Source organism: Ischnura elegans, chromosome 5 (assembly GCF_921293095.1).
Source record: "Ischnura elegans chromosome 5, ioIscEleg1.1, whole genome shotgun sequence".
Taxonomy (NCBI): Eukaryota; Metazoa; Arthropoda; class Insecta; order Odonata; family Coenagrionidae; genus Ischnura; species Ischnura elegans.
This window is the reverse complement of record NC_060250.1, coordinates 5,003,630-5,015,982: the sequence shown is the minus strand read 5'-3', so window position 1 is coordinate 5,015,982 and position 12,353 is coordinate 5,003,630.

Below are 12,353 nucleotides of genomic sequence, written 5' to 3'. Positions count from 1 at the left end.
CTGTAATACATAACAAAAATACATATGTAATTGACCCATGAAAATACAATATAAATACATATGTATATCCAAATGTGTGTTGTTGGGGTTCACTATAATTTGGAAGTTATGGACGAAAATGCGATTTTCAAACTCTTTAAGATATCCCCTTTATACATGAAAGAATGAGAAAAACATGTGATAGAAGGATTTTAACGGTTGAGTTAACTGGAAATATTTGCAGAATTTTCCTAGTTTTATTTCTAACATTCGTTAAGGCTTTGCATATTTAAAAATATTTTCATAAAGTGAAACAGAGGCACACCTACAAAAACATGCTGAAATTATGTGCTTAATATTCATTCATAGGTACAAAAATTCAGCTACACAAAAACAGTAGAATATTGCACGAAAAACAAACTGTTTAGGGCAAAGAATCTTATAAACGTCTCCAGCAGGGTATTTTACTATTTATCCTGCCACTGCCTTCATTTTTAAGATTAAAATTAAGCATTACATAGGGAAATATTTCTATAAAAGATATTTTAAAATGTCTTTCCTTAAGGCTGCAACCTGTTGTGGTGGATATGCTAGGCAGGTTCCCATGACAACAAGAGCTGCATTGGCGGGATTAATTCAAAATTACTCTCAGTCACCCAGATACGTGAAATGGTAGGAGCCAGACGAAAGGTAGTCCACGTGATGGCTACACTAAAAAACTGTTTCAATGGAAGTGGGACCAACTATCTCTTCCCTGAAAACATGGAGTACAACCAAATGAACCTCGGAATCTCATCGCCCGGGACCCGTCCGCAAAGGGCGGGTGCCGGGCACGTCCTCGGGGTCGTCAACATGCGAAAGCCTTGCAGAGATTAATCTTAAGCAGCAGCATCCAAGAATGAAGACCACGAACGCGGATAAGAAGAAGGAGGCATTAATGAATGTAGGGCTGAGGAATTTGAGGACAGGCAATGATAAGGGCAGGCAAACTAGAAAATATCAAAAGGGAGAATTTCAAGGAAGAAGAAAATGAAGAAAGGGAGGATAGATAACTCGAGACAATTCCAAGTGTTTACATGTCCGCTAGCAATCGTAGGGAAGAAGAATTAGATGAGGGGTATGACCAGCTCGAGGAAATAATTAGAGAAACCCCGGGTAGGAAAAATCTAGTGGTGATGGGGGACTGGAACGCCTCTGTAGGGAAACGAAATAGGAGACAGGGGTGAGAAAGCAGCAGAATTTTGCAAGAGAAACAAGTTATTCATCACAAACACGGGGTTCAATCATCATAAAGGGCGAAGGTACACATGGAAAAGTCCAGGGGATGTAGGGAGATATCAGATAGACTACATTATGGTAAGACAGAGGTTTAGGAATAGTGTGAAAAACTCGCGCAGCTTCTCAGCAGCAGATGCGGATTCAGCCCACAACCTAGTGCTCATGAAATGCAACGTAAGATTCAAAAGACTTATGAAAGTTAGGAAGGCGAAGAAATGGAATGTAGAAGCACTGAAGGGTAGTATGTGGAGCGAATATCAGGAACTAGTTTATTTTTTTATTTCCAATTTCCCCGTAAACAGCACATGTTGACCTTTACAACGGGTTTTCAACATTAACAAAGCACAACACAAACATCCATCCATACTATTGTCCACTAGTGGACAATAGTATTCGGGAGATTGAAAATGCGCAGAATGTGGAGGTAGGGTGGGATATAATCTGAAGTTTCAGGCGAGATGGAGTGGAAACGGAACATAACGAAGAAACAGGAGCAATTTCCGCAATTTTACATTTATTGTACGACCGGTTTCCCTAAGGGCATCAGTACATCAACATCAGTTGTACCTTATGATGCGAAACCGGTCGTACAATAAATATAAAATTGTGAAAATTACTCCTGTTTCTTTGTTATGTAGGGTGGCATAGTATTAAAACTGGAATAGCAAAAGCGGCTGATAAGTCAATTAGCTACATTGACGGTAGAAGGATAAAGAAGCCTTGGATAACGGAATAAATGATAAAAGAAATGGAAGAGTGGAGGAAGTGGAAGAACGTGGAGACCAGTGGCGGATACAGATGGGGAGCGAAGGGGGCGCGCGCCCCCCCCCCCCCTTACGGGTCCGCTTGTATTGCCGAACATTGCAAAACCACAATTGTAACTTTTTTATATCATAAGATGGCATTGTCTTTTACATGTTTATAATCACTTTAAATAAAATGTTCATATACTTTGCCTGTGACTTGATCATCTTCTTCTTCTATTCTTCACATCTTTAATTACGATAACAGTAAAGACAACTCAAGATATGTTGCGCCCCCCCCCCCTCTGAGTTTTTTCTGTGTCCGCCACTGGTGGAGACAGAGCAAGGTAAAAGGATGAATAGGCAAATAAAGAATCGATTTCGGGGAGAAACAAAGAGAACAAGAGAGACTTGGTGTAAAGGACCGTGTGAGGAAATGGAAAAGTTTCAGACGGAGGGAGAGGTAGGCGCATTGTACGCCAAAGTTAAGTCCCTATCGGACGGCAATAGAGGGCAAGACATGTCGAAAATTAAGGCTTGTAAAATTACGTCGAGGATCTGTATGACGGAGGGAAAGACTGACTTTAGAGGAGGAAATGAAGTGGAGGCGGATATTATTGGGTTGAGGACGTTAGAAGCGGAAATCGAGTGAGCCCTTCGTGATATGTAGGCTAAGAAAGCGGTGAGCCTTCCCAGACAAAATCCCACGCGAGCCTTAAGTGGGGGAAGGGAGGGATTTACGCGAAATAGGAGATTTTGGACTAGGAATGTGAAACGACAGAGGAGAGGAAAAAGCACATTTTTGCAGGAGAAACTAGTCTCGCAGACTAGAAAATCTCGCGCAGCTTCCCTGCTGTTTCATGAGGATTCAGATCACAGCCTAGTGATTATGAAATGCAACGTAAGATTCAAAAGATTCATGAATATAAGAAAGGCTAGGAAATGGAATGTAGAAGCTCTGAAGGGGACTATGCGAAGAGAATACCTGAGACTAGTGGAAATTGGTATCTGTGAGATTGGAAAAAGGAAAACCAAAGAGCAAGGGTAGAATAACATTAAAACAAATAGTGAAAGCTTCCGAAAAGTGAATTTGGCTGCATTGACCGTAGAAGAATGAAGAAGTCATGGATAACGGAGGAAATGAAGAAGAGAGGAGGAAAAGAAAGGACGTTGACACAGAGTAGGGCAAAAGGATGTATTGTCAAATAAATAGTCGATTACAACAAGAAGCAGGGAGGCCAGGGGCGTACGAGGAAATGGAAAAGTTCCAGGAGAAGGAGAGGTAAGCGTGTTGTACGCCAAGGTTAAGTCGCAATCGGGAAGAAAAAGAGGCTAGAAGTCAAAAATTAACGCTAAATATGCAAGGATGGTAACCGAGCGAGACGAGGGTCTGAGAACATGGAAGTAATGTGTGGAAGATCAGTTGGACGCAAGGCACAGGGCAGCAAGATTAAATTTAGAGGAATAAAGAGCAATGGCGGAGTATGAACTTGGGCCAGGGGTCTAAGATGCAGAGATCAAGAGAGACCTTGATGGTATGATGGCTAGGGACGATGTGGGGGAGGAAAATATCCTGTATGTGCTTCAGAAGAATCTAGGAAGGGCTGGTAAGGTTTTTCGAACTAGTGTGCAGCTTGTGGGGATTATGAGAGAATGGTTGCCGAGATTAACATAGAATGTAACCAGAATATGCATTCCTACTTCGTGAATTTTGAAGAAGCATTTGATAGACTGGAATCGGTAAAGTTAATGGTGATTCTTAAGAGAATAGGTTTAGATTGGAGGGATAGGCGACTCCTTCGTAATCTGTATTTTTGCCCAGACCGCAAAAGTAGTGGATGGAGAATATGGGTGGACAAACATTGAACGAGGAGTGCAAAGCAGTCCACGATCGCTGCTGCTTTTCAATGTGTGCGCTGAGGAAATGGTAAGAGAGGCATGGGATGAGCTAGAAGCTGGAATAAAAGTGGGAGGAATGATGTTCAAATCAGTGAGACACGCGGATGATGAAGGAGTTGGTTAGCAAGTAAGCGAGAGGCCCTAGTTAGGGGGTGCCTTGGAGGAGCGCTGCAAGGGGCAAAGAGCTCCTTGGTTTAACCTATGTGTCAGCGCTTGGCGATGCTTTTTGTCAAAGGCCCTATGATTGGTTCGTTTCATCCAATTGGATGGAAATTTAGATCCTGACCTATCCATTTGGACCAAACTGAGTTTTATACAAAATATTGGACTATATAAACTCTATGGATTGGACGAAATTTGATGCAAAAATTTGACCGTGGATACCGGCTTGACATAAACTGCTACATTGATCGAAGCTATTGAATTGATGTATGCCGCATAGCCAAATATAATCATTTCTACGAATTTCTATAACAGTAAAATCTAAAGGTACTTAGCATTTCGTAATTTATAAAGTATTTTAATTTCAACTAGAAGCCGAAAGCGACCACATAAACGATTTTCCCGCAGGGAACAATGTGATACGAGCGATTTTATTGGTTCCCAAACTAAAGACTGAGTTCGCACGAAGTATTTCTCAAACTCTATACCCGGTCTGAGAAAGCAACCAGAAATTATCGGTCTGAGCTACCCCCAGCTACAGAATACCCCTGTAAACCAAAAGTGTTGTGAAAACGTTGCAAAAACATTGCGCTGCAACGTAATCTTTACGAGAGAACTTCACATTAGAGCCCCAATATATTTCCAGGTCCGATAGAAGCGATAAATTAAGAGAGATATTTGACCGAACGGGTAGATATGGGAATTCGTTTTTCTACCAAACCATAAAGCACTTTAATAAATGCTAGTCGTTATTTTATTTGAGAATTTGCTTTTTATGTGTAGGTAAACGTTTGGTGTCCTAACACCCCCTGCCACACGTCTTTTAGGCGGCCTGCGGGGGTAGTAAGTAGATATAGATGAACCTTTCTGCAACCTTGTGAATATTCCACTCTCACATACAACCAGTGTCTTACGAATCGCATTTAAGTATGTATATCCTCTGGCTAAAATATTAGGTTATAAAGTTTTTCAGACCAAACGAGTGTATCAGCCAGTGGCGGATACAGAAAAAACTCAAGGGGGGGAGCAACATATCTTGAGTTGTCTTTACTTTTATCGTAATAAAAGATGATCAAGTCACAGGCAAAGTATATGAAAATTTTATTTAAAGTGATTATAATCATGTAAAAGACAATGCCATCTTATGATATAAAAAGTTACAATTGTGGTTTTGCAATGTTCGGCAATACAGGCGGACCCGCAAGGGGGGGGGGGGGCGCGCGCCCCCCATCTGTATCCGCCACTGGTATCAGCTACGTAATTAGGACGTCGCAGAAATGTTGTCTAACGCCTGGCTGCATCCTGCACCCTCGCGCAACCCTTTTGCTATGTTTCCGCGACACATTGTGTTTACTAGGGCGGCTGGCAGCCAATCCTAGTTCGTAGATACCAGAACGGGAGCTTCGAGTTAAAGAATAGACCCCCAGGGGGGGGGGGGAGCCGCACCAACGAGATTCGATTGAAGGGCGCATCCAGACAGCCCAACTCCGGCCGTGGTTTCTGTCGAACAGTTTTTGAGAAAATCGTTAGCATACTCTAAGACCAAGGAAAGTTGCTTGCGCCTTTTCTGCAAATTATTTGCTGACCCAAATGACCAAGTAAAAGATTCGCATTTATCAGAGGACTTGACAAATGGCGGAAATTTGAGCAAAAAATCGGGGATCACGAGGGATCTCCGCAACATAATGCCGCATCAGAGAGGCGGACATCTTTAAGAGCTCTTGAAACACGCGAGGCAAGAAATGATCGGAAATGAAAAAAAAAAAAAACAAATGGCGGCATTTACAGCATCGTCTCCTGGATATCACCTTATTTTTGGCGATGCAAAATCTTCCTTTTCGGGAGAGAAAGTAGAATCCGAGAATCAAGTGAACTCCTTGGAATTCATTAAATTTACAATGACCCTATTTTAAAAGAGATTTTACCAAAGACAGCCTCATCTGAAAAAATCATGAGGATTTTTTTCTCCTCACAGATACAAAAAGAGTATGGATACATCCAGAGATGGGCAAAATACACGTCAAATGTATTTTAGATACAAAATACAAATTACTTTTAAAATCTGTATTTCAAATACAAATTACTTCTAAAAATTGTATTTTCGATACTAAATACAAATGTAATTTCAAAATACATTCTTAAAATACAAAATACATACCTTCACCGAAGTTCTTATCTGATAAAAAATTAAAATCAATTCAAATATGAACTATTTTTAGAATGAGAGGCTCAAACATTCTTACAATGTATTTGTAAGTAACTGGCAATCAGACCATTATCCAGGGCAAAATCTTTTAAATAATATGGGGAATATATGGTAATAATTTGTTTATTTCACTAGTCTCACTTACTCCTCCTTAATGCTCCTTTCCCTTCAAAAGCAATAATTATTCTTAATTATTGCTTTTATACATTAATGTTTCAAACATGGAGACTGCTAAATTACTAATTCTTTTGCAATAGGGAAATTGCATACTTTTTATAAACAGTATGCTGATATACTACAGTAAACACTTAGTACCGCAATATACTTTTTTCCGCTTAAAATTCAGTTTATAGCCGAGAAAATGACTCCCAAAAGTCGCCCGAGTTTCGCGGGCTAAAAAATACCGCCCCCACTAATCTTTGGCTGTGACGTCATAGTTCAGTACGAGTCCAAGATTCAAGCCCAAACTGCAGGTTTGGAAGAGCCACGTTGCGTTTAAAGGAGAACATGGGTGAAGTAAGGAAAAATTACAAGTGGTGCATTGTTCCTCTGTGCAATAACACCCCAGAAAAAATTTTCGTGTGCATTCCCACGGAGGAAATTAAAAGAAAAGCCTCGATGCAAGCCGTCTGTCGGGATGAGCGTTACGGAAAAATAAGAGTATAATAAACGGAATGATAAACCCGTGTGCTATGTGAGCGAAGATAACATTAATATAAATAATATTTCCATATTTCATTGACTGAATAACTTGAAACTGAGATTTTTTGATAATTCGGCCGCCGTAGAATAAAAACTCAACTTCCGAACAAAAATCGGGATAGGTGTTTCTCGATGGTTACGATGGACTCAAATTATTAAGGCACTTGTTCAATTTCAGTTACGGAAGGACATAGAAAATTCCATGATGTTTAAAATCAAGGGAGGAAATATGAAAATATAGAGCAACGTTGATCCTCATGCATTCGAGTGCCAGCCAAGAAGACAGCGTTTTCTTCTACTGTCGGCGTCAAAATGATGTGCCGCTGTACTTTGCAAATTTATATCCTGGCTTCACTACATGCTATAAAAATGAACTATACGTCATTTTAAAGGAAATTTTATCCTAAATTCTGATTTATTTTATTACAAAAAAATTGAAAAATGTAGACACGGTCAGTGCAATAAATGACTCCGCGCACCGAAAAAATAGCCGTTTTGTCAACTTCATGAACTTTGCAACTCAACCTAAGGAAAACTACTACGTCTACAGCATTCATCTTCCACATTAATTTACACTCATCAGTGCGGATTAATAAAATGGCTTTTGGGTATTTTTAGAACTTATATTTTGTTATAAATTAATGAAAATATTTAAACACCTTGTCCCATAGTTTACCCCGAAAGATAAAGGAAGTTGTAGATGGAAAAAGAATAGAATCCAGAGGTGGTCACAAAAAATGAATCGCAGCATTCTTTGATTTTATTCTGCGCCGTTGCTTGCTTTTCAAAAAAAAGTTGAGTCACAAGAGGAATGTTCCGCGGCCTTTGGAAATTATGGAGATAAGAATGGACATGTGTGGATCAGCAATTTCCATTTAGTTGGTTGTCAGGATAAACCACGGATCCATTTAAAGGTTGTCAGGCCATCGTATAAAGATAGGACTGATGTGCACCACAGGGGAAATGGTGTGTTTGAGGGAAAGTCAAACCCAAAGTTGCCCAAAGAATGTGCAGTTCTATGTTGCTCTTTCCCCAGTTAAAACCAAATAGATATTGGATTGGGATGATATTTTCACCACGGGTTCCAGTGATAGTGAGAGTGCAGGTGATCACGGTCATCGTCGAAAGTCATCCCTCTAGGATTTCCGATACGGAATTTTTAAGTGACAACCGATCGCAATGACGATGAGCTCGCCTTTAGAGAAGGTTTCAGATATATCGTGAGAAAAGCTCCCAAAATGTATTAAAGACTCTGTTTGGAAAACATTCACATTTTAATGCTAATTTAGGAAGTATTTCATTTCAAAAGTAACTTATTAACACCTGAAGACGTTGTGTTTATTATATTGATCGAAGTGCGATTGACCTATTCTTTCTGCAGAATAGGAAGTGGCTTCGGGGTTTTTAGTCACAAGATGGTAGATTGTGTTGGAAGTTCGTCTATATTATCGCTACTAAATTGAAACATTAATAGTCTGGCTTCCTCAAAGCTTCCTGTCGCCCTCCAGGCAAGGTATTTTTAAGTTGAAAGTATCATCGACAGCTTCGAGGCGGAAATAAGTTCACCATAAGACTCTACCGGACTGCCAAAAGAATACACATTTCATATGAGTATACGCTTTCGCCAATATTATACGCAAGTCTCACTTTGTTATAAACTATAAAACATTACAGATGCACATCAGCTACCTTTCCATTTCTCGGCATCGACTTTCCGAGCCGACGAAGTCTACAGTTTCACTAAAATACCCTGTTATCATGATGGAATCAGTAACAGGAAGCTTGCTTGGATCAGCCTAAGAATAACCATATGCCTTCATCTTTACGCAATCCATCGCTTTCAATGGAGGAGAAATAGATCAAATAATAGCCCTGAAGTCACAATGAACAACTCCGATAAGTCTGCACTTCAATAAATGAATCATAACCACGCCGTCGCATGTATTCAAGTATGCAACCTATACTATGGCCGTGCCTCGTACTGAACTATGACGTCACTTTTCTACCAGCCAATCATCGGGCGTTTTCGCTTCTCACTTGCATTTGAAAATTCTCGTAAACTTTGATGCATTAAATATCGCAAACCACGTCATAAAATAATAAAAAAACTTTCACCGAGGTATGCAAACATATATTTTTATATAATTTTGGGGCTATTGATTATATCTGAAATATATGCAAGTTCCCTATTGTGAATAAATCCTGCAAAAGAAAATAACCTTTCCACAGGAGCACTGGATGTGAGGCCAGAGTTATAACGTACAAACAACTTTTTTACAGCCGGATATGCACTTGCACATATCGATTTGTCACCTAGAAATAGCAATACTTCAATTTCATTCCTATTTAAAACATTGAATGAGGAATGTCCCGGGTCATTTGAAAAGGTTTTTACAGAAGTAAATTAAGGGGCAATTTATTGTCCCATAGATGGCAGGCTAATACCGATTCGGTATCCCTGCCATATCGTCGTGCGCTCTTACAAATTACACACAAAAAAATTATTTGTATTTTGATTTTGAATGTATTTTAAAAATACAAATTACTCTTTAGATGTATTTTCATTACAAAATACTCTCAGAAAATGTATTTCCGATACAAATTACAAACGTATCGAAAATACGTTTTTCAAATACAAGTATTTTCGATACTGCCCATCTCTGGATACATCCATAGGCAGATCTAGGAGGGGGGGCATGTGGCCCCCCAGGCCCTTAAAAATGTTTGATTTTCAATACGGTCCCATTATCATTGCGTTCGTTTTGTATTACGAGGTATCCCCCAACCCAAGAACAAAATCCTGTATCCGCCCTTGCATACATCGCTCTCTTAGGCTGGCCGCACACCGAAGCAAGGAGCAATTAACTGTCTGAAGCAAGTTCCGTGAGTCAATTTGTTTCTACAGTTTTTTCGGACGCCTGCTACTGCATGTATGACATGCTATCCAGATGGCAAAAAGTCACCTTTGATTGCTAGGCATGAAAAGAAACGAGATCTCGTGCAGTTGTTTCGACGCATTGACCTAGTGAATATCCTAGTTTTCCTCCTCTTTATGTTTTCGGTGCGCTAATTATAAAATGGTATTGACCCATGAATCATATCGTCCCCGGCTTGTCATTATAACTCACTCTAGGTCCATTCTGCAGACCTGCATGCACGGGGAAGGAGGGAGGGAAGACTCACGAGACTGAGGAGTGTCGCGCGGCGCGGCTGCCGGCCCCTTTGAGGCAGCGTTTCGGCATGAAGATAAGCAAAACGGTTAAACATGTATGTCCTAAGATATCTAAATTGTCGTTTGTGCCCTTAGACACGTTATATCCAGGTCGAAAAACCTTACATTCACAAAACTACATTTAGGCACTAAAGGCGCCTCAGGCTATACCACGTCACACGGATCTGAAATTTTTTCTCACCAATTCGCACATTTTTAGACTACGAATTCTTAAATCGCATCATTAAAAAAAATATAATAAGCGGCAGCCTAATGGACGGCCCTGAAGTTACTTCAGCGTATCGTCGATTTTCAACTTTCTCCCCAATGCATTTTTAGCCTAAAAATTTTAACCTATGTAACTGATAGTATTTCAGTTGCTTCATGTGAGAGAAGTGTTTTCAAATTAAAATTAATAAAATCTTACCTTCGTTCCAACATGACCCAAACTCGACTTGCGATTTTATCGATTGAAAAAGGAAATGCAAGGATTAGTTTTGATGAAGCAATTGATAAATTTTCTGAAATAAATGCGTGGAAAAAATGTTAAGCTCAAAAGGCATTCTGTACATATAATTTATTAATGTATTCATGTACTACTATGCTGCTTCATTAATTGCTTACTGTAAGATGCCGAAGATATAGTAAAAAATAAAATATTCATACTTTTGTATCAAAATTAGTTTCATTTAAGTACATAATCCGTAATCATAAAATTGAAAGCGCTAAAAATAAAAAGGAATTTAGAAAAAAGTTAGGCATCACTACAAATTCAATATTACTTCCAGACAAAGAAATGGATGCGAAGAATTAATTCTTTGGCCAACTATCATGACACATTTTTTTGGGGAGGTATCAATATGGGTACGTGGCTGTTGATATCAAGAGCCAAGTCCTTAATTAAGGGCATCAAAATTTCATGCTAAGCAAATGAGTTAATGATGAAATACTTCAACCGACACTTATTGAAGGTGATCAAATAGTGCATTACATATCTTACTGAACATCTCAGCCATTTGGTACTGTCTGGACTTTCTCCACACAAACTTCATCTAAAGTTGGGTGCCCTGTTTACACTATAAAGGAGATAGGATGCTCCAAGACTCTGTAATGGCACTAGGCCATTAGAAAAATCATTGGCATAGAAACCGAGGCAATAGTTTTGACTGAACATGCTATGGGAGAAGTAGTTATAATTCCAACCATACCATCCGACTTGCCTTTCACATTCAAGTAAGTTGCATGTTCAATTAGATTGAATAAGTCACAAGGGGAGATACTTCAAGTGGCTGGCCTACATCTGGAAGGTACCTAATTGTTTTCCTCGTGGGCAACTTGGCTTGCTCTGGTGCCAACATTTTTATTTGCACTCAAAGAGGAGAAGCTATTAACCTTTTCCCTACTATACACGTATATATACGTGTGGACATTTCCTGACCCGGGAGATGACGGCCGTGTATTTACGTGTGAGATTTTCCTAGCCAGGAGAACGAAAGCCGTATATATACGCTTTCTAGCTCTCCCCCTTCTCAGAAGGTCGAGGGTTTACGACGTCTTTGTTTCGGGACCCAACCCTGCGGGGTTTAGGATTTACCCTCGGAATCCGGGAGCAGGTACCCGGACCCCTCGTACTTTATAACCCCTCTAAGCAGTAAGGGACAGCGGTCATTCAATTGTTAACCAGTCACGTTTCGAAATAAATATTTGTTCATTTCTCAAGAAAAATAAACTAAGAATTGAATAATTTGTTTTTTGATCAGCGTTTCCAATTTTTAAACGAAATTCTACGATAAATATTAACTTGTATCTAGAGTTATGTATAAACATCAACATGGAAATTGTTGCTGCATTAAATGCGTTAATAATGGACTTAGAACTTCGTTTAAAATTTGACAATGCTCAGATAAAAATGAGGAATTCAATTCAAAGTCTGCAATTTACGTGCAAGCAACAATTATCCATGTGCTCAATACACATAAGCAATACATAAGTTGACAGCGAACCAATGCAGCAGGTATGGTCGTAAATCTGGAAAGGAGGGAGCACAACTACTCTTGGAGTCCGAGATAATGCGAATTCCCTGCGTGGAGGGGTCAAAAAAGGTTCACCGAGACCCTTCTTAACGAATGCCCTCCAAAAATGCTCCGTACCACGAGAAAGAAGTCTCTCTTGG